The sequence below is a fragment of the Aulonocara stuartgranti genome (assembly GCF_965226115.1).
Source record: "Aulonocara stuartgranti genome assembly, chromosome: 23".
In the NCBI taxonomy this organism is placed as follows: Eukaryota; Metazoa; Chordata; class Actinopteri; order Cichliformes; family Cichlidae; genus Aulonocara; species Aulonocara stuartgranti.
Genome location: NC_138958.1, coordinates 49,986,082 through 50,009,791, shown reverse-complemented (window position 1 = coordinate 50,009,791; position 23,710 = coordinate 49,986,082). Strand labels below are relative to the sequence as shown.

Here is a 23,710-nt window from a genome sequence, read left to right as displayed (position 1 = left end):
AAGCCACTTCATCTTTCATGATGAACTGCGTTGCCACCAGGGTGCGCCGTTCAGTTTAAAGTCACAATTTTTGCACTGAAGCATCACGAGGGACTGATGGTGATATTCACCGCTTTTGAGGTGGCCACGATCAACCTGTGAAAATCAGTACAACAAAGTTAAAGCCATGACATTTCCTGTTGCCACTAGGTGGCGCTGTCCGTATTTCCGACAATGGGCATATCAATTTGTTCAGGGCGGGTCTGACATCATGCCTGTAAAGTCTGGTACTGATCAGACTGGATTTCATTGAGTTATACTAATTTGTTTCTTCATGGCGTGACATCAAAGTTCGCCATGCTGCTGGGGTCACACCCTTTCGTGAAAAGTCACAGTTTTCACTGTAACCCAAGACCAACTCCTTAAGGCTTTCCTGGAGAAATTTGAGGCTGCAGATGTCACCCATCACAATACTGTACCCCAAAGTGTAAAACATGACATTTCCTGTTCCCACTAGGTGGCGCTGTCCCTGGTGTCAAATATGGCAGTTGAAATATGTTCAGGGGTGGAGCCTTATCATATGTGTTCACTTTGGTCAAGGTCAGAAAATGTATGACAAAATGAGAGGCAATAAGATTTTCATGGCGAGTCATCGAAATTCGCCATGGCGCCACGGCCTCACCGTATTGTGAAAACTCAAAAGCTCCGCAATTTAACATGGCACAAGGGTGTAGTTGACACTGACCAAATATGAAGGTTATGAAATCAAAACCCAAGGAGGAGTTCGCAAAAGTTCGAGGCATGGAAATGGCAAAATTAGAGCCAAAATGTCACCTTCTCTTCCAAATGGCGGACTTCCTGTTGGGTTTGCGTCAATGGGCCCACAGACTTTTTTGTTCGTCTTGGCATGATACACATGTGTGCCAAATTTCATACATGTAGCTCAAACCATGTGGTCGTAGGGCTGCATTTAACAAGGCATAGGTGGCGCTCTAGAGCCATTTCCCAGTGCTCATATGTAAAACCATTAAAATACAAAATTTTTCACCAGACCTGGCATGTCTGCAAAATTTCATGAGTTTTTGAGCATGTTTAGGCCCTCAAAAAGGCCCTTGTTTCGCCTGAATAATAATAATAATAATAATAATAATAATAATAATAATAATAATAATAATAATAATAATAATAAGAAACGGAGCAGATACAATAGGGCCTTCGCACTCTCGGTGCTCGGGCCCTAATAATAATAATAATAATAAGAAACGGAGCAGATACAATAGGGCCTTCGCACTCTCGGTGCTCGGGCCCTAATAAAATATACAAAGGGGATAAATAGAATAAATAGGAATAAAAAATAAAAATACAAGTGAATTGCACATTTCAAGTCTTGAGTCTATTGCACTGTTGACTATTTACAAAAAGTATTGCACAAGGTATTGTACAGTGAGGTGAAGAGGCACTACAGCTTAGTTGTTCCCCCCTCCTTTGTCCTCCTGTTTCCCCTCCCTCTCCCCTCCAGAGAGGAGTTAAACAGTCTGATGGCGTGTGGGACAAAGGAGTTTTTAAGTCTGTTAGTTCTTGTCTTTGGGAGAAGCAACCTGTCACTGAACAGACTCTTCTGGTTGTTAATGGCCGTGTGCAGAGGATGCCCAGCATTGTTCATAATGTCCATCAGTTTCTTTAATGTCCTTTTCTCTGCCACTGTCACCAGAGTGTCCAGCTTCATGCCGACCACAGAGCTAGCCCTCCTGATCAATTTCTCCAGCCTGGAGAAATGGCTAACACTGAGCAGTGCTGATTTTCTAACACTGGAAAATAACTCAAAATGTTAGAAATATTCTACACCCCCCCCTCCCACTGTGAACATGAATTGAATATTCAGAAGACATTTGTTTAAATAGTTCTACAAATCGGAGCTGTTGGTGTGTCCTTGGATTGTGTGGTAATAATATTAGAGCCTGCAATCTTTCTTACTGAATCTCTACTATGAGTCATGTTACCTGAGATTAATTCTATGTTTACCTGTCAGCCTGGACGAATGTGCTGTGTGAAGGAAATTAAATTAAATCAGATCTGAACTGCATACAGTTAAGGAACCTGTTCATATTTGATTGAAATATGAACCAGTGATTTTTTTTGATTGCTGATTCCAAGAGAGTCTTTGTGGAAATCCTGTTTGGCTTTTTGTTATTTTAATTGTCTTTTTCTGTTTTCCAGAACAGTTCTCCACAGTCGCTGTCCACATGGGTCAGTGGGACCAAGAAGCACTCTGCTAATGTGGGACTCTGACCAGCAACATCCAGCAAGACCCAGACAGCGTTTTCTATCTCCCAGCTGGAGTTTTTGTTTGTCTGTGACTAGGGATGGGTATCGAAAACCGGTTCTTGTGGAGAACCGGTTCCCACTGTTTCAATTCCTTGGAACTGTTTGCCATTTTTGCAAACGATTCCCTTATCAATTCCAGTCGCCCCGAATGACGTCACCACATTGCGGAGCATCATTTACCTGGCAGGAAACACGGCGCCTAAGCGGCTCAAACGCTCAAAAGTTTGATTATACTTTACGAGAACGGATGACAACAGGGGAACTTGCAATACTTGCAAAGTGGATATTTCATTTAAGGGAGGAAACACTACGAATATGCAAAAGCATTTGCTCACAAAAGACGCGATGACCTTAAATGAATCTCGTGAATCTCAACCCAGCAGCAGCAGTAACGTTTGCACGTCCTCTCCCGTTAATGCGGCAGGTAAATAATCAACTAACAGTGCATATTATGTTAGCGCGATCTGCCTTATTACAAAACCTGCTATTACTGTGCATTTAGGTGACCATGATGAGAGAGACAGACAGAGTCTGGCTGGCTCAGGTGCTGGCAGTTGTTGCTGCAGTCTACCGGTGTCCTTTCAGGCCAGGATAGACGAAGCAGTGACTAAGTTTGTGGTAAAAGGTTTGCACCCATTTGCCACAGCAGATGCCCCTGATTTTCGGTAAGTGAATGTGTTTAATTGTAGGCAGGGTGTAATGGAGGAGGTCACTTTAAGAGGGATGGACTTGACCTCCTGACTATGAATGATGTAGATGATAAGGTGCTGACTCTATGAATCCACAATCTCAACAGGGTTGTCCGATAAGAACAGATGGCGTATCCACAAAATCCACTGCCACTCAGGTATCTGCCGTTCACTCATTTATTAACAAGAATCCGAAGCACACATCCATAATGTGAGTGAGGGGATTTAACAGGCTGTAAAATGCTATATGCCGTGTGGTGAGTGATGGTGTGGTTTCTGTTGGAAAGAACATAAAAGTCTTCCATAATTATGTGAACAGAGTGAATTAAATGTGTAATACAACAATACAAACAATACTGGATAGTGGAACATTCAACCAAAATAAGGGAGTGTCAACAAATGCTAATTTTACTATTTACATAAATCCTAACTAGGCACTTTACATCAGAGCTAACATGAGAAATTAGTGACGGTCCCTTAATGACCGCACGGCAGAGGCTGCTTCGCAGTAAACGGCAGTAACAATCGGTAAACAAAGTATGCGCCAAGGATTAAACAAGGGAGGATAATGGCCGCAGCAAAGAACAAACACGATAAAACACAGAAACTTACAGTCTCATGGACGCACACCGCTAACAGCATTAGAAGGAACGAAAATCCACACGGTGAGTAAACTCTGCTGACTCTTCCCACCTGCAGCTCCGACCGAACTCTCTGCGTCGACGTGTGCGTAGTGATGAGGTAGAATTGTGTCTTCTGATTGGCGAAGAGAATGGGTTGCCTCACCGCTCATTGGCTAAACGGCAGCAGTATGCTGATATCTTACTCCGCAGATGTGGCTCCGTTCATGAGTTCTGCGAACTGGCTGGCCTTTTGTACACAGGGACATTACTGGATATTCTTGTGTAATTGCTACAGATTAATTTATGTTATACTTTGTTATTGCTACAGAAGAATATTTATTTTATTATTTTACATTTACAATTTCTTTTCCTGGGGACCCTGTGACACCCCATTGAAGAGCCGTAGGCTGGATCTCTTAAGATCTCACTGCTGTGTTTGTAAGGCCATGTTACTCCTAAATTTATATCTTGTTCAAAGAGAAGCTATAAAACAAAGTTCTAAGCTAATCGACCTTAGTGTTCTCCTTTTTTAAAAAGAATAGATAAAGAATCGAATCGTTAAACAGAATCGAAAATGGAATCAAATCGTGAAAATCTTATCAATACCCACCCCTATCTGTGACTGGAGAGTCAGATTTTTGTTGAGCTTCACACTTGCAGAGGTAAGTCAGTTTGCAGAGATCCCTCCCACCCTGGCTTTTATGTCCTAGATTTCTTATCTGAAACAGTAATATTTCAGTGACTGCTGCTTATACCACACGTTAATACACGCTACTGATCCCTGATAGGAGAATCATCAATTTTGGCAACAAAGAAGCCTGGTGGATGTTTGTTTACAGTCTGATGATGGGACATCATGCTCTGCATCTTCAAAGTTTGCCTCCTCATTATTATTCATACCCAGTAATGTGAAGTATGCTCATATCTACTATAACTGAACCAACCTGGTGCTCTTCATTTATGGAGGCTGTTGAGTCTGAATGTTGTGTATCTCGTGTTCTCTGTGGTTTGTCCTCAGTCTTTTCGCAGGATCAGAAAACAAAACCAGGAGGCGCGTAAATGTTTCTTCTCCATGATGTTTCTTCAAATGTTTCTTCTGGATGATGATAAGACTGTGACACGGGATGCCACCTTTGGTCTTGTGATGAAGCAAAGGTCAGGAAGAAGTGGGATTAACTGGTACCCACATCTGAGAAGGATGTACAGGGGCACCTGCAGCCAAATCCAAGCTTCAGGTTAGTTGTAGTTGCAGAACGCTATAGACTGAGACAGCTGAGGCATCAAATGTTTGATTAAACGGATGAACAAGAGAAGTTTCTTCCCCATAATTATCACTTCTTTGTCACGGCAGGGTGCGCCGGTGTGTAATGGAAACAGGACCCAAAAGCAGATGAGGACGAGGAGTTGAAGGTTGAACAGAAAAAGTGATCCTTTATTAGATGACGGCAGAAGTAAACCAGGAAACCAAAGTAAACTGACAAGACACTAAGAAACAAAATACTAAACGGTACTGAGACCAAAAACTATAACTATGACTGAGGTGGAAATAAACAGGCTAAGACTATGACTAACGTGGAAATAACAGACGAAAACTAGACCTATGACTGAGGTGAGGTAAACAGACGACCCAACAATGACATGCAGAAAACAGAGGGCTTAAATACATACATGAGGTGATCAGGGGAAGTGGAGACACATGGGGGAAACAGCTGACTGACATAAACCTAAATGACAGGACCAGGAGGAGGAAAGCTAAATACAATGAACAAAGAACACATGACACTGTCAGAATAAAACGGGAAATACTAAAACTAGACATGACAACACAACTTAACAGACCTAATACGTGAAGAATAATACAAGAACCCAAAACATAGAAAACCAAGGGAACAATAATAAATAACAGCTTAAACTAAAGCTAGATAGGAAATGACACAAAACTAATCACATATCAAAATGAGACAAATACAAAAATGAACTCAGAGCGCTGGGTCAGAGACCCAGCCTGTGACATTCTTAAAATCTGTAGCAACTTCAAGTCTGTCAGCGTGCTGAGCATGCTCAGAATGTGACAATATATTTTTGTTCAATATTTAATTTCTTTCAGTTGCAATTGTTAAATGAAAAAAAAATAAAAAATATATTCTTATAATTTAGCAAACTAATTTATCAAAAAAAATATACATATATCTGTATTAGTTTTAATAAATTAATTTGACACCTGTATTGAAAATACCATATTGTATTCATACAGAATCAGTTTGGTATCATTGTTTGTCTGATTGTTGAAACTAAGAGCTGCTTTGATCTGTTAAGATCTAAAGTATCCAAAGTTGAGCTCTGATGTTTCTTCACCCTTGTGTGTGTGATATGTGATTCCTACATGCTGGCAGAGCAGAGCGGCAGTTTGTGCTCACAGATGGTGACGGTGTGGAGAGACGGTGGTGTTTCCTCAGAAGAACCAGCAGAGTCACTTGCTGACTGATGTTCGTCTGCACTGCACAGAGGAAATCAACTGACCGAGGTTTGTCCAGTGACGTGTTATGAAATGTATATTTTGGTTTTATGCTTACAGTTATGATTTTCTTGACAGAGGCTCTGCAGAGGTTAGACAAAGCAGAGAAAGAATGTGCTTTACATTTTACTGTGATTTATTGAGATATTTGTTGCCTGATGTTCAGCAGGAATGGAGAAATAGAATCAAAGGGAGATGTTTTTGCTGTTTTTGTAATGATGTAAATCTTCAATATTATTTATTTGCTTGGTTATATTAGGAGTGTTTCTGAGTGAGGGCGGAGGAGTCATCATCCAGGTAAAGTGACGTGGATCAGTGGATACACTTGTCTCCCCTTTAAAGGAGACGATCCAAGTCATCCTTAAATGTTAGTGCTTTCAAATACACAAACATTTTTAAAGGACAAAAATGAACATCCAACTTTGACTGTAATACAAAATAAATCTTTGCATGTGTGTTTTCAAACTCTCAGATGGGCAGCATATCAGTCTTGGACTGTGTAACCTGCCGGAGCAGCACTGAATGACCACCACACACGAGCATGTTCCTGCAACATTCAGCATCTGATCCTTCATCTGTGTGCTTCTGCTTTTGGTAAGTAGAGTTACCCAACTCCAGTATTTCTAAACACATGCCATCCATTTCTAACGGCCTGGTTACTTCCTGTCAGTTACTTTAGAAACCATGTGGTCACCTGACCTAACACTGTTTCTTCTTCTTCCCCTTAATGTTCAAGTGTCACATGTCAAACAGCTGGAGAGGAAACTACACCAGTGTACTGGGATGTTTCACCAACACGTGCCAGATGCTGTTCCTTCATGGTGACATCACCAGAGACAGCCCCACCCACCTCAGGACCTCGCCATTGATCATGATGATTATAATGATGACAGCGAGCGGAACTAAGACTGTAAAAATCCACGACCAGAATGTTTCTTTCTAATTATGAATGAATACTGAGAGCCTCTTTCTGTGTTTTGTCTGTTTTGGGTTTTTACCTCATTTGTTACTAACAAAGTTCACAAACTCACACAGTTTACATTCTGTATGTTTCCATCTTTACCAGCCACACTCTAACTGCATTTAAGAAAATAATCCTTAGAAATCGTCGTTTTTCTCTTTTGTAATTGATGATAATTCAGTGAATATACTGCGCTGCTTCCTTCTATTGCGTCACACATTGCTTTAAATTTTTCAGTGTCCAGTTATTTTTTACTGCTGTTTGAATTCTCTGTATGTTTGACCCTGTAGACTGTTTGATGGACTGCTTGTCTTCCTGTTTGTTACCGCCGCCTGTTTTTTAATAAAGATTTGGATTTCTGACTTCAACACAGCCTCTGCGTGTCCTCCCTTTGTGTCCTCTTCCTCTGTGAATGTGTTGCATGTGTCACAGATTCCTTTTATTAACAGCTTTCCCACAGTGAGTTGCATCAGCATTCATTCACAGCACATTTCAGAAGGATTCAGATTAATACAGTGATCTTACAGTCAGAATGATCCTGACAGAGTGCCACTGTAAATGATCTTTCATCAGGTACATTTTAAAGTTCAGTATTTCAAAGCAGGAGTTATGAAGAATCATGCTGGCATTAGGACTAATAATATGTACTTAAAGTCAAAGTTTTTTAATTATGCTAGAATATTGGAAGACAATCAACTTTTAGTGTTTTCCACATATTAATTATTCTGAAATAGAGACGGTGACCCTAACTGTACAGAAGCACTAAACAACTGACAATCTAACAGACATCATTGGCCTGAGCTGTCATGCACAGTGAGTCTGATCCTTTGCTGTGAGAGTCTGACAAGCATGTTTCTGGTCAGTTTGGAAGAAATAATATCACAATGTTGATCTTTTTTTCAATATTCCTTCTCTTTTACAATATAAACTGTGATCAAAGCTACTTATGTTCACAGCATGTAATAATACTGACAGTCCAGGGCATTGTGGTCTGTTGAGCTAGGGTTAGGGTTAGCAATTCAGACATATGTAATCAATATTAAACGTCTCTGACGTGGGCCACTGTGTTGGGAAATCCATACCAGGCTGGAAGGAGTCAAGGTAGGTGAGCATCCACGAGAAGACAGCAGATGCATCCTACTAATACTGACAGGACCAGGAGACTCCAGAAACCGAGCATTTTCTCTTCAGTGCCATCCTCTCCTGTCACCCTCTCTGCCCGCAGCTCTTTGAGTATGGGGTAGATAAGGGCGCAGAGAAACCCTTATTACTAATTTGTATTATAATTCAATTTTCATGAAATATTCATATTCAGTATCGGTCCTTTTATATTAATAACCACGTATCCACCCAGGCTCATGGTGGGGCAGGGCTCTGTCCTGGGATGCTTGAGTACAAGGTAATGTACACCTGACCAGGTATCCAGTCTGTCAGAATTGTTTTCAATATTTGGTTCAAAAACATGAGTGACAACAAAAATCCAACTAGGATTCTTGCATATGATGAATGAAGTCTGTCTTTGACTGTATTGTCCAGCTGATCCATCAAACCCCCAGCAGGTGAACCTTATTCATGACATAACACGGCAACAATGTAAAAAATGAAACAGCAACAGTCTAAATGTAAAGTGCATTCTAATCTCCTCTTCAATAAATCATATGCAAAGAGTCATTCAGGACTGTAAAACGTGAACTACAGAACCCAGAGTCGTCATCATTAAATCTCTGGTTGCTTCATTTTTCTATCCTATATCAGATACTTTAAGGTTAGGTTAGGTGAAGTTGCATTCTCATGGTGAGGCAAAGTGCTTTATGTGTGTGTGCGTGTCATGAACGGCTATAAAAGGCCTATAATTAAAGAACAAAGTGGGGTTTGAGTTCGAGTTGCGTCAGACTGTCACTACTTGTAAATGGAACGCAGCCTTCCTGTGGCGGACAGCTAATAACAGGAATCGGACGCGGTCCACCCAAGTCCACAGCAACCACCATAGCAACCGCCTAGCATGACCTTAGAAACATATTCTGTCTTCATAACTATCAAAAACATGAAATGATTTGCAAAGTGTGAAAGTGTTACAGCTGCAGAGAGCTATGGCGGTATCTTTGGAAGCTGTTTACATAGCTAATAATATACAATGTAACCATGGAGACAGTCAGTCACGTGAGCTAGCGGTGCATGTTTACTACAGTGAATAAGGTGATTGCGTGCACAGCGTCCACACGCTGCAGAGGGTAAAGACATTACTTCAATATTGTTTTATATTGATGTATATTTGCCTTCTGTTGACCATCACCTCAGGTTCATCATCACAGTTTCAGCAGACAGATGCACACTGTCTAAATATCAACACATTCAAAAACTCATGTCTCAGAAATAAGCACAGCTGTTCATGTTTGTCATTAGAGTTTTATTTGTAAGAAAATTATGAACTTCATATTGTGCATCAAATAAAAGAACATTTCACAACTCTGAGTCAACAGAAACAGGTAACAGAAATGTCTCTAATGTAGACATGTACAGTGTAGTGTAAGCATTAAAAGATCATAAAGGAAACACTAACATTCATGTGAAACTAATTGTAATAAAAAATGAACAGGTGCTTTATAGATGTAAAAGAAAGAATCTGAAAACAACACTTTTTTGGTCTAAGTGATCAAAGTAGAAAACAGAACTGATGTTCAAGAACAAACCGTAGCTGCACTAATATTACACATCTCCATTGTTATGGTGAACAGACATGTTGCTTTTAAAACCACATGCAGTGTGTGACCGTGACTGTTCACTGAGACCATGAACGCCACTTCGCTGAAGCCTTCGCCTTCTTCTTCTTCTTCTAAATTGGAAGAAGAAGGAGCATGAGCTGCTTTGATCTACTGAAAGGAAAAAGCAGAACATCTGAGCTGAAACCATTAAGACAGGAACAATCATTCAATGCAGTGTCTCAGGTGGCTTAGCCTGTTACAACTGTTGATACAAGCTACACACACACACACAGCCTTATGGGTACAGTAGTCTCCTGCTACACCTCCTTTTAGCTAAAGACATACTTCACAATGACTCACTCAGCTCACAAGAACAGGAATGCAGAGCATTATCAAACGTTAAAATGATACACATCTCTCACTTGTTCACTTACATTTAAACGAAACACATAATTGTAAACATCTCTAACAGCCTAAGCCAGCTTTGAATAGGGCCTGAATGGATAACTTCAGAGAATTACACATCCAATCTTACACGAGGTCTCACCGCTCGACCAGATCTGGTAACAGTCCCTGTTGGTGTGAGGTGGCTCCTATTTCTCCTTAGAAAACCTGTCTGTCTCTACCACATAAGATCTGGGAGCACTGGCAGGTCCAACTACTGCTCCAGTGGTTCCTTCAGTAGTAATCCACACCTTCTGTCCTGACTCTATGTCTGCGGTTGTAGTGTTTTGCCTGCTCACGCCTCCCCTCCTCATCCTTCTCGCGAAAAGCCTGTAGGTCGGGCCACTTTGGCACCAGCTTCGCAGCAGCTTGTGGCAGAGAGGTACGCAGGTGTCTCCCCATGAGCAACTGTGCCGGTGAGAGCCCATGTTCCAGTGGGGTGGCCCTGCACGCTAGCAGTGCTCTGCTGTAGTCACAGTCCTCTCAAGTCTTTAATGGTACGATCAGCGCGTTCTGCCTCCCCGTTGGCTTGGGGGTACCTGGGGCTGCTCGTTTCATGTGTGAACTGGTACTCTTTAGCAAAGTGCTTGAACTGTTCTGATGAAACTTGCGGCCTGTTGTCCGATACCACAGTCTCGGCAACTGCATGTCTTGCAAAGGCCTCTTTTATAGCATTAATAGTGACCTCTGCTGTTGTGTCTCTCAGTTCAGCAAGTACCAACGACCAGATTTGGTGTGTGGTAGTAACAGGCAAATGAACTTTTGTTTTTTAATGATTTGAATATATATGAATGCTTGTGCATAAATACACAAACAATACACATATGCTTTCATGCTTTCAATTGTGTCATTTACGTGATCTAGGTCAGCGGTCTCCAACCTTTTTTGCACCACCGACCGGTTTATGCCCGACAATATTTTCACGGACCGGCCTTTAAGGTGTCGCGGATAAATACAACAAAATAAAACTAGTACCGAAAAAAGAAGATTTATTCATAACACACGTGAAAAGACCCAGGAAAACCGAGTTAATGATAAAAACGATAACAAAATAACGCTGAAAAGCGATAAAAACCCTGAAAACCAGACATTTCACACCTGAGCCTCAACTCTCGCGGCCCGGTACCAAACGACTCACGGACCGGTACCAGTCCGAGGCCCGGGGGTTGGGGACCGCTGTTTTCTGGGTAGCTCTGTTTTGGAAGTTCAGTTCAAGCTAGAAATGTGCTTTGGAGTTTGTACGTGTTTTGTCTCTAGGGGCCACCACATATATTTCTATTTACATTCAGGTGACAGCAATCCATGGATGGTTTCGACATGCAAGAGGATATTTTCCCCGGTGCCCAGCGGGAGAAGACACTGCTTGCGATGTCGATGAGGTCCTGTGGCCAGACCCCAACAGACGGCGGGATCCATGAGCCCACGTATGCACAATTGTCATGATTTTTTGTGTGTACAGTATAGTGTTTTTTCTATTACTGTATTATGTTTGTGTTTTGCTTTATCTGAATTGATGGTGCTGCAGTGGACAATATTGAGTAGGCCTATTTGCTTTTTTTGGTTGTTTGTGTCTCCTGAAAATGTGCCTTCAGAATAAACAATGACAATGAAAGACTGCAGTGTTTTATATGAAGTAGACTAGTGTGTCCCCCTGATCTGATCTGCATGTGATGCAAGTATGTGTCATTTTGTCAACAGAGTTACATCTTGACAGAGGAATGTTAGGTTTTGACAGCAGAGTTTCAGTTTGGCACAGATGTGAATGGTATATTTTGATGTGTCATGTTTACTTGTGTTTAGAGTTTTGGCACAATGAGCGACGTTTTGCAAAATGTGTTCAAGCAACGGGCAAAAACTGTAACATGTTTTTCACCAAAGATTTCAGCAATTATAAAAATTCAACTCAAGCTATTCAGCTATTAGCATTCACACTGCATTTTCTACAGGAAGTACATTTTATATACCAGTTTCAGTTCAAAGTGCATTAAAAATAATAAATAATTATTAAAAATAATACCATCAATATGTTACTGCACTACACTTACTGGACTTGTGGAAGTATTTTGAGAACCATAAGAGATTCTTACAAATGTTTGAAAGAAAAAAAATCTTTAACATAGCTGGAGACTCGTGTAGAAATATGAACGAGTTTATAAAGTTTCTGTCATGGTGTGCTGTGACAGGCAGGTAGTAGGACCCAAACACAGGACTCTTACGTGGAATGAAACTTGAATCGGCAGCTTTTATTGCTGGAAACTCAGGTGGACTCAAGAAACTACAAACTAAGAAACAAGAACTAGGAAAACAAATCAGGAACTATGAACAAGAATCAAGTAAAGAACACGGAGGAGAAAAAACACCCAGCCCACTGAAAACTAAAGAAACCCCCAAAAACATGAAGAACAATCATTAAGGAACATATTTACATATTTAGAGTTACTGCAACACCAACACTGGGTCACAGCTTCAGTGTCAGTCGGTGACTTTTGGTCTGCAACAGCAGCAGAACAGACTTCTCAGTCTTTTGAAGAAGCCCTTTTTCTTCTTCTTGATCTGACGGTCTTCGGACTTCATGCTGGCTTCAGGTTCTGGAAAAGGTTCCTCAAAGGGAACATCAGGAACCGGCCCAATTTCAGAACAAGATCCGTTGATCATATGATCTTCACCTTCAACACAGGATTTGGACTCGCCATAGGGTTCCTCACAGGGAGCGTCGGGCTCTGCAACACTTTCTGACAGAGCTCCTTCGATCGTAAGGTCTCGAGTACTCAGACTGGATGCCCTTTCAGAAAGAAGTTCCTCACAGGGAGCGTCGGGCTCTGCAACACTTTCTGACAGAGCTCCTTCGATCGTAAGGTCTCGAGTACTCAGACTGGATGCCCTTTCAGAAAGAAGTTCCTCACAGGGAACGTCGGGCTCTGCAACACTTTCTGACAGAGCTTCTTCGGCTGGTGGAACATTTGCCACTGAAAGGCCGTCAGAGGAGCGCTCACCATTTGTGCTCTTCACATCAGGACTTGAAGGGGGCTCAAAGATTTCACATATCCGGATCCTTGCTACATCAGCAATGGTCTTCAGCAACAGGGGTGCAAAGTTTGCAACTTGGATAGACAGAATTTCTTCAGGAAATTTCTGTCTAATCTCCGTCAGGATGCTGTCGACCAGATCGTCTCGGATAGAGCGGGTGAAGACGGCCTGTGTTTCCATCACCGTGAGGCTCTTGGAGACACGATCTAAAGTGGCCTTGGTGACACTGGTGGAGAGGATACTTAGACTCTGGGAGGCCATGTTTAGGAGGGGACGAGGAGGAAGCTCCCAGAAGCCCTGGAGAACGCGGGGAACTACCTCGACCACTACCTCCTGCGCGGTGAGCAGTTTGCTGTTAGGCTGTTCCTGCTGCTTCTTTTTCAGGATTTCAACGTAATCCTTCACCGCGCTGAGGAGTTTAGGTGCTCTGTAGAAAAACATGATAAGAGTTATCTGTTAAACATATTCAAAGCATCATTTAAATATTGAAACACTGTAGCTGGACTGTTAACCCTGTAACCACCTTTGTAGCATACATGAGTTTCTGAGACCTCGATCTCATCAACATGATCAATACTTGCTATAATTTCTAAATGTTGTGGACAAAACTCTTTTTTAGTCTAAAGTTAACATTGTCGTTAACACAAAGTTGCCAAAAACACCCAGTGTATCAAATGTGATACAAAAAATAAATACACAATAAAAGTAAATCATACACAACATGACATAGCAAAGAACTCATGTGTGGCTTTTGTTTAAAGGGTTGATAAACATCTCAGTTCCAAAGAATCTGAATTTTCTGGCTGTTTTTTGATGGGTTGGGTCTTACAGGGTTAATAACTGTATGTTACATGTGACTCACTGAAATTTAGGAGGTACGGCCTCTGGGAACTGAAGAAGCAACCTGGCTTCAAATTCAACGTCCCTCATTTTATTGCTGACGTTCACCGCCCACACCTGAAACAGAAAACACATTTACAGTGCGCTTATGTGTAAAGGTTATGTGCACGTAATGAAAAAAAAGTCTTGTGGGTTTTCTCGTCTTACCAGCCTTAGAAGAGGTTTGGCTTCCTCTTCGTCAAAATCCTCTAACTCAAACTCCCACAGCCTTCAAAAGAAAGCAAAGCAGAGGTTTTCTCTCAGCACTTACACGTCATCACAAACAGACTTTCAGGTGTGACAGTAACTCACTGCTCTCTGAGCGTCTCCCTGCTCTTCTTCACCAAAAGATCTCTCAGATCTTCAGCAGTGAGGTTCGGTGGAATTAGATCTTCCTGCTGAAGTCTGAGAAACTCCGTCATTATCGCAACCTAAAAGTAAAGGAGACATTTAATCACCACCACTCTCAGGTCCTCAGAAATGACCTGATATTTTCTGTCAGCTTTGGTTTGCATGAATCTGGGTCTAACCTGAGCCTTGTAGCCCGGAAGATACCAGCAGATCTTTACAGCTGTTTCATAAATCTGTGTGTTGAACAACACCTGTCAAAGAAATAGCAATTTAGTCATTGTTACTTAAAATGATTCTCAGTTTGTCAACTTTTAAAACGACATCAAATTCTTCAAATTACTGAAATGCAGTAAAAGCAAAAGCGTCACATACCCTGATAGGCTTATAGATTCCTTGACTCTTTTCCATTTAAACGTGTTCAAATCAAAGTCAGGAAGAAAAACGTCAACTGCTCTCCAACGATGGCGTACGGGGGATCTGGACCTGAAAATGCTCTCAGCTCGGTGGTCTCGCACAGATGAGCTCTTTTGACAGTCTGATGTTTATTTATGAATGCAGAATTTCTTGAGCAGTCACCATGGAAACTTGATGCAGCTTCATGTTGTTAAATTAAAAGTAAACACTGTGTATTTTGCACTACACTCCACTAAACTTATCATATAAGTAAATAAAGTGTGGGTTAGGTCCCTCCTGTGGAAAGAGCCACACAAACCGATGGATCAGAAAAGACAAAGTCAGCTACAGCATGCCTTTTCATATTATGTGCCTGCTTATCTCCATTTCTTTACAGTAGATGGGAACTTTTGCAGTAAAGCAATGGCTTACAAACAGTGGACTGTGGACTAATGCAGACATCTGAAGCCTGACAGCAGCTGGTATATACACAGCTTTGGACAAACTGGCCCTTTAAACAGCCCAGGGGAAGAAGAGACCTCTGCGTTATCAGTGCAGCCTAAAGCACAATAATAATAATACTATTAATATGATTTTTAGAGCAATAATGCCCCCAAATAATGAAGTCATTAATTACACATCCGTCATGCTTCACAGGAGGTCAGGAGTGACCGATGAACGTGATGCTACATTAGAGTCTGTCCTATGAGTTCAGCAGGAGGAGGTGAACCCACATCTGGGACCAGTTCTCTAGTGGGTCCAGTATCATACTTGTGTTCATCCTGGTCTGAACCTGGTCAGAAGAACTGACTTCACTTTTGAAAATTCAATACTTATAAAAGGTAACCCCAAACAGTCTACAACGGCTGTTTTCTGTCCACCGAAGCAAATTTGATTGACGAGGTTTTTGTACCTTCACTTCTCCAAAAAGCAAATAAAGAGATTAAACAAAGATTTACTGAACGACCGTCAGAATTCCCAGAGCTAACGTAGATCGCTTTATGCTCTTGAGTCAGGAGGGATAAGAAAAGTGACTGCAAACATTGTGGAACGATTCATAGCGTTTGATTGCTTGTGTGAATGTATTAAACAGGAAACCAGGAGCTGCAGAAACCCAGTAATGCTGAAGACGCATGCGTGTGCGTTTATTACAGGTTTTTCTGAATGCTTAAACCCTAACTGTGATTCTTACAGCACAATTCCTAAAACTATTGATACTTATAGCAAAACCACTCACTGAGTGTGCAAAACTAAAAGCACAAACACTGCTTTGCACTCAGTTTGCCATTTTGTAACACACACTTTGCAAACCTGTAGCTACAATCCACTGCACAGCACTCTTTTTGCAGAACTGTAAACACAACTCACTGCTTTGCACTCAATTTCCAAATGATCAACGCACTCCTAGCAAAACTATACACATTTATGGCCATTATTTACACTATTTTGTCAACTGTCTGGCACACTGCCACATGTGAAAGCTTTATTAGATAATTAGTTCACTTTGCAATCAGCCTAAGCACTATGATACAGGTAAGCTCTGTGTGTGGAGTACAATGGAGGGAGCAGGAAGAGTGAGAGGAGGCCGAGGAAGAGGACGTGGAGGTGAAGAAGTAGGATGAAGAGGACGACAAGGACAAGGAGGAGCAAGAGGAGGACGAGGAGGGGGGAGAGGACGGGTAAGAAGAGTAAGAAATAGAATTGCTGATGACATCAGAGCTACAATAGTGGACCATGTCATCAACCGTGGAGTGACCCTGAGGGAAGCTGACCAACGTTTTTTTGGTTTTTCTCAAACTTAAGTAACTGAAACCTTTCATTGAACTACAGCAGAAACAGATTGGAAATGCCAAGTTATTCTAACACTAGTGGACTTGTTAAACAAAACATTTGTTTCACTTCTTTCTCAACATGCAGCACCATTAAGAACAGTGGACCAGCATAGTTGGTCTGCATGAGCACACTTACTGCAACAGTTGTACATGCTGAAACTGGTTGCTGGCAGCTGATGTGAAGAAATGTCTGGACACATCAAAAGTTTTCTTTTTCATTTTTTCCCTCCCTTGGATAACATACACATGGCAAATAAAAACATGTAACTAGGGTGACGTGAAGTGTGTATCATCAGGTTTAACTAAAATATAATGAGGCTGTCCATCTGTGAAGTAATTGTTCCTTCAAAAACCACTGTGACAACAGATTTTATTTCATTCATTTGATGGTTTTCTATTCTGTATACTGGAACTTTTTAATAGCCCCCCTGTCCACACATCCTTGACATGAGACTTTCTGCAGAGTTGCACATGATGAATGCACACAAAACTTAAAGTGTTGCTGTCATATTTTTTTGGATGTGGTTTGTTGTCATAATCAAGAACGTGTCTTATTTTTTTATTTGTTTTGTTGCTGATCGGCCATTGGACTGCTGAGCCTGCAGTGAACAGCCAGTCACTGACTCTTGATGCTAGAGCAAGGACAACTGAGCTCTCTCTCTCTCTCTCTCTCTCTCTCTCTCTCTCTCTCTCTCTCTCTTTTAAATAAATAATACGTTCGAGCTGTTTATGTTTTTGACTTGTTATGGACTCTGACTGGCAATGGGAGGGCTGGCGGACTCATATTATGGAGGTGGAGGGTAGACACATTTTGTGTGCAAGAGACCACATACTACAGTGGTGATTGACACAGACTTCAATGGACATTTAGGTGAAGGGAACAGAGGTTATGAGGTGTTGGGTAGGTGTGGTGTTTAGGAGAGAAATCTAGAAAGACAGATGTGGGGCAGATTTTCCAAGTGGAAATGGCCGTGGTGCACACATACTTCAAGAACAGGGAGGAACTTGTAGAAATATATGAAAGTGGAGGAAGCTGCACACAGGGCAACTAAATATTATGCAGAAGGTGAAATCAAAAAGACAGGAGACAAGGAGGTGTCAGGGAGAATGCAGCTATGCAGCATCAAATGGTAGTTTGAAGGATGAGTTTGGACATCAAGAAGAGGAAGTGAGTGAAGGCAGAGACATGCAGGAGTATAAACAGGCTCTGGGTAGTAGGGAAGACTTACCAGATGGCTGGGATAGTACAGCTTTATTGAGATAAACTGCCAAGAAGGGGTTTGACGTCTTCTCTGCACAGAAGAAAGGGAAAAAAGAAAAGTGATTTTGAAAGTATTTGAAGGAAGAGATTTACAAAGAAAAAGAAGTGTAGTTAGCGAAATGAAGAAAATAGACCAAGAAACTGAGAGGCTAGGCATGTAGCAGAAAGAGGTGACAAAGGAAAAGGCTCAGTGCCACGTATGTGAAGCTGGACCCCAAGGAAATGAGGGAATGAGACTTGCTAGGCAGAGAGTGAGTTTGAATGGATGTTCAAACCCAAAAAAAAAAGATATATTCACATAACATAGATTGAAAGAAGCTGCAGGTGGCACAGCAGCTTTAATGTCTTCCAGACAGGAAGTTTTGGAAAGAAATATCATCATTTCCCAGATTTTACTATCTTAGTGTTCTGTAACAAAATCACTGTTGTGCGCATGGTGTTAGAGATGATGATGATTACAAACAAACTTAATGTGCTAGTCGTGCTTTTCTTGAGGGATTTGTCCTTCGACCAGTTTTCATGTCATTGGAATCATTTGCATTCACTGATTCTGGCACTTATTTCATCAAACCAAACTCCAAGTAAATACTTTCGGCTTTTTGGTTTTGTCAAACGAACTAATGTAAAGAATGCCTGGCTGTGCACTACACCACGCAGTGGGAATTTGTCTTCTCCAGTTAAATTCAGGATTAACTTGCTTTATAACACAGACCTCAAAAGTAACCGTTATAACCCCAAACACAAGAAAATGTGATCTACAGCACAGTGAGAACTGGCAACGCTTATCTGGAGGGGTCAGAGTGAATGAACTGGACACCTGTAGAAACAGGATTTGATTTCCACTGATTTCCTTTCTGATCCGATACCAAGTAAAATTCAGGGTGGTATCGACGATACTGATCTGATACGATACTCTGAACAAAAACTTATTTTTTTTACTCTATCTTTTATTTTATCTCAAATTATAGCGTCGTAATGATCACAGGACATCAGATTACTTGTTCTTATCACTTAATGATGCAGAATTATCATATAGAAATGAAAAACCTGAAGTTGTGGCTATTTGTTGCCTGCCTGCAGCATTAAAGGACTCTGTGAGAGACGTCTGTCTCGCCCTGGCAGCACCTCTCCCTCTCCTCCTCTTCAGTTCGCCTCAACATACGCTCGTCATATTCTGTGATATGATTCACTCTGAGGTGTTTGACCAGGTCAGCGGTGTTACCACAACACCTCACATTCTTGCCACATGTATGGCAAACCACGTCTCAGCTGTTCGTGGAGGTAAAATACGTCTGCACATGACTCTGTTTACGCTCAGCCATTGTTGTGAGTGTGCACGCCAAGGGGCCGGACACAATGACGGGTATCAGAGGAATCGATATTTCAGTATCGATCCGCACATCACTAGTTGAGCTACGTTTTAAACTGGTCCAAAAAACAAATGCATATTTTCCCGAACCACTGTTCCTTGACTAAGGTGGATAACGTGATGAGGTCAAGGAAGGGTGTGACGGAGATTTGATTGAAAAACTTTGTCGTCCGTTAAAGTTTCACGTTGGCTTTTTCATCTTGAAAGCCCTCTCTGCTCGTGTCCAACCCGTGTGAACAATCATAGATGTGAGAAATGTAAACAAACCGTCCGCAGAACGCTGATCAGGTTATTTTAAGCGCAAGAAAACAAAAACGTTGCGCTCACCGTCGGCGTCACGGACGAGGCCTGGGGGTCCGGGCCCGTCCACAAAGGTCATTGTAACACAAATCATACGATTGCTAATGAAAATGCTATAAAGCTACATCGCAGATAAGTCTCTGGAATAACAATCAAGGCCATGTTAGTTATTTGATGAATAGTATCTGTGCCACTCATGGCGCATGACTGAGGAGGACGTTGACCTCTGCAAGTCAGGAAAGTCTGCTACTCATTGTATAAATATGAGATGTTTTTCAAAAACCAGCCATCATCTCGGGAGGCTGACTCCAAAGTACCATCTCACTTCAAACTTGCAAAACAAGTCGAGTCGATGCGAGCGCACTGCTTGTTTCTAGTTAGTCTTTAAGGATGACAGCATTAGTCTGCTCCTTTGTATGAAAGAAAGTGAGTCGAGTCCATGTGGTCTGGCACCCACCCACATTTCTCTGCTAGTGATCCATGAGGACTCCACCTTGTTGCCAGTTCTCTTGTGTGGAAGCTTCAGGAAATGACAGCTTCACTCTGACGTGTGTGAGCTGTGTGAGGTCTGTGGTTAGAAGTTTACAGTGTTTGCTCTTTGTGTCGTCTGTAATATGCTCTATGGCTTTAAAAAAATGGCCACATGTTTCTGTAGCTGAATTTGTCCATCTCTGACCTTCTGAGACTGTATTTTCAAACAGGGACGTTCTGACTTTTCTTCACCTTGTACTTCATTCTGCAAATGTTTTATACTCTATTAGAGTTATTACATTATTCTGTTATGCTATAAAATCAACCCCCATATAAGATCGTACTTAAGAAATACATTTAAAAACCTTCCTGTGCAAATAACCCAAGTTATCTAGAAGAAATAAAAACTGCACCGCAAACCAAACTCAGGTGTTCGACCTGTTGAGCTCGGGAAACTAACTGGTGTTTCATTTTAGTGAGTGCTTTGTTAGATTCCTTCATTTGAACCAAATGAAGTTGATTAAAGTTGATGCATTGATGTGTTTGAAGTGTTTTGTTAGTTGCGATGGATCTCCTGCTGTCTTTTTTCCTCATTATTAAAAGAGGATTTCTTTGAATTTCAAACATCCATTTCCTGTTTATCTGGTCCCGGGTCACAGGTGCAGCAGTCTAAGCAGAGAATCCCAGACCTCCCTAAACAACCACTTCCTCCAGCATATCCAGGACAATACTGAGGCATTCCCAGGCCTGCTGAGAGATATAACCTCTCTAGTGTGTCCTGGGTCTGCCCTGGAGACTCCTCCTCATGGGACAGGCCCCAAACACCTCACCCAGGATATTTTTAATGAAAACATCACAAATAAGTCGTCAGGTCTGATGGTCACATTTGTGAGATTCAACCACCATAAAGCAGAGATCACACAGGACACACTGTGTAACCCTCAGCTCAGGTGTGTTCAGGACATTTGCTTGGAAGAAGCCGTCTGTGGATAAAACCTGCTCTCCACCTCAGCTGTCAGGTTTATCCAGAGAACGGCCGTCCTGACTTCCAGCAGCCCCACAGTCCTCGTTTCTAATAAACTGGCATCACTGAAATGAACCGTCTGCCTCGCTGTTCAATAATCTGCTCTTTGCCAATTTCCCAGCAGAAGCTTCCACTCATATCAGCATTTTTCTGTGATTCTCACATGAACTAAACAGAAAAAGCTGAAGCCAACCTCAGAGTTCCCCGTAGTGAGGAAGAGTTTCCTCTGAGCCACAGCTGAGTTTGATGCGTCCACAAAGGAAGACTGACGGGAGGACAGACTCTGGGAGAAAGGCAGATATTAAAAGATATGAATACAAAGTACGCTGCAACAAACAGGACAGCAGATTATGAAGAGCGGTTAGACCTTCATGTGTCAGTCATTGAAATGTGATCAAAGTTACCTGTTTGACATCCTGATAGAAGAAAATCAGCTTCTTGGATCCGTTTGCAGCAAAGAATTCATGGATCAGACTGAACTGGAAGAATCAGACATTAATGACTCAAAGGTTCAACTCTGAGGAAGGATCACGTCTCTGAACTTACTCTGTCATCAGAGACGATGGCGTCTTCCACCGCCGCCTCCTCCAGGCTGCCGGCGTCGGCCAGCCTGCTCATCAGGTATTTATGTCGGGCATCCAGAGCTGCCCGCCGTTCCTCCTTCACGGCTCTCGCCTGTTTGGCTACTTCTCTCCTCGCCTCATTGGACAGCAGCATCGTCCTTTTACCAGACACCTGGAGAAACATCAGCTCAGTCTACAGACGCAGAGACCAGTGAGAGCTTGGCCCAAACATCTGCAGGTTTCTGAGGACCACGTTTGACCCTGACTGGAGGCATCGATTCTGAGAGTGACTGCCTAAACTGAGCTACTGTCCCCCCTCCACTGAGACGTTCTCCTGTGATGTGTCATGGGGGGAAGTGTTCCTCACGGTTGGACTCGTGAGAAGTTCAGTCAGTTTATTCAAACTTTAAAAAGACGCATTTTCAGTCTCTGGATTTCAGCAGAAACAAATGTGAACACAGCACTTTTTGATTGAGTATAAAAGGATGAAAGAGTCAGTGATTAGTAACATTGTTGCTGACTGATGCTGTTGTAGAGCTGTCTTTGGATCCTCACCTTCCTGGAAGCCTTCCCTGGATTGCTCATATATCATTAACTTGTTTGTGTTCAGTAGAATCAGGTGTTGTGGATGCAGGTCGTAGCTGTGTGAGGCCTGTACAGTCAGCGCTGTGTGAGCGCTGTGTAACGTTAGCTTAGACTTCTTTCTGTTGTTATCATCCTTCAGGTTAATGTTGTTTTCATTATGCATCACAGGAAGTGTGGGTGGCTGTTAGCCTCACAGCTCATGGAGAGTTGCTGCTGCTCTGCCTCCTTTTTGATGTTTCTGCTCTTTGTGGCTTTGTGTTACTTTGTGTCGTGTCTGAAACAAAGTGAGTCCATGTTACTAACTGTAGTCGGCTCTCTGTCTCGTGCACAGCTGACTGTTGTCTGAATGAAAGTATTTTTGTACTTTGTGTAATCTGTTGGGTCTTTGAGCCCTTTTTAAACAGCATATGAGCCATATGTATGTGTGTATATGAAAGGTTGTTTGTAATACATCAAATTGTTGCTTATTCTAGAGCTGCTGCTGTGCCTGATTGGTCTACTCGCTCGAAACTGAAGGTTGACTTGATTCTTTTGGTTTTTTACATTTTGTCAATAAACCAACTTCTTTATGATTTGAACGGCGTCTCTGACGTGTCACAGGCCTGTCAGCTTTCTTGGTGATTGGTATAGATTTGAGCTTCATGCTCTGGCTGTTGTTGGGTTTTCCTCTTTCATATTAAAGCTTTTGTCCTACATTTGGCTCTAAAGTCTAATTCTAATCCCAGCACTGTGTCTGGGTGTGTGATGCTTGTTTTCCTGCTCTTTCTCATGAAACAGTCACAACATTCTCAGTCCAACTTTCACTCTTTGCTGCGTTTGCTGCAGCTGCAGTGAACATGGTGCCGTTTGCCTTTAAGAAAGTTGTGCACAAAGGCTTTTTCTCTAGCAGACAGCTGTGTGGCTAAAAGTCAGATCATTTTTTACCACCTCAGTCACACTGGACTGAAACAAGAGTGAAACTAGGAAGAATCAGAGTTTGTCCAGTGACTGCACTGATTTTCTTCATATTCACAAACTGATTCTAAGTAGTTGCATCAGCTAATCACCCGGACACTGAGCGTCCAACACGCTCCCTGAAGGGAAACGATTACATCCTCCAAACAATCACAATCTGTCTCTGAACGACTGGAATTATTCTCTGATTTGTCAATAACTGGAATTCATCAATGCAGACACGTTGCCAACATGATGAAGTCAGTCTGAGTCGCATCTCTTTGGCTAACTTAACTCAAGTGGTTGCCGACTATTCTGGTTCTATTCCCATATAACAGCAGGGCTGCTGAGCACCTCTGTCACTCTGCACTTATGTTCCCAGTTCTCTTTTGTGGAGGAATTTTCCAGGAATTCCTGGGACCAGCTTTCCATGAGAGACCCGATCAGGAGCGACTGTCCTGGACACTCCCAGCATCACAGGGAC

The 23,710-nt window shown here is 42.0% G+C and overlaps 1 protein-coding gene and 1 long non-coding RNA gene across 8 annotated transcripts in view; one reads left to right on the top strand and one right to left on the bottom strand.

Moving 5' to 3' along the window:
• LOC309701485 (NACHT, LRR and PYD domains-containing protein 12-like) overlaps window positions 1–23,710 on the bottom strand; it is a 1,029,495-nt gene that overhangs the window by 584,431 nt on the left and 421,354 nt on the right. The gene's annotated exons all lie outside the window — the stretch shown is intronic.
• The window catches only part of LOC309701542, a 211,683-nt gene that overhangs the window by 8,855 nt on the left and 179,118 nt on the right, over window positions 1–23,710 (top strand). The window contains exons 1-8 of one of the 7 annotated variants that reach the window (XR_014275046.1): window positions 1,907–1,921; window positions 2,197–2,728; window positions 2,807–4,529; window positions 4,635–4,851; window positions 6,010–6,140; window positions 6,391–6,498; window positions 6,604–6,725; window positions 6,868–7,460. This is a non-coding gene — a long non-coding RNA (uncharacterized lncRNA). Of the gene's footprint in view, window positions 1–1,906; window positions 1,922–2,014; window positions 2,067–2,196; window positions 2,729–2,806; window positions 4,599–4,634; window positions 4,852–6,009; window positions 6,141–6,390; window positions 6,499–6,603; window positions 6,726–6,867; window positions 7,461–23,710 lie in introns of those variants that run through there. The other 6 variants (XR_014275047.1, XR_014275049.1, XR_014275045.1 and 3 more) reach the window with 6 other exon arrangements.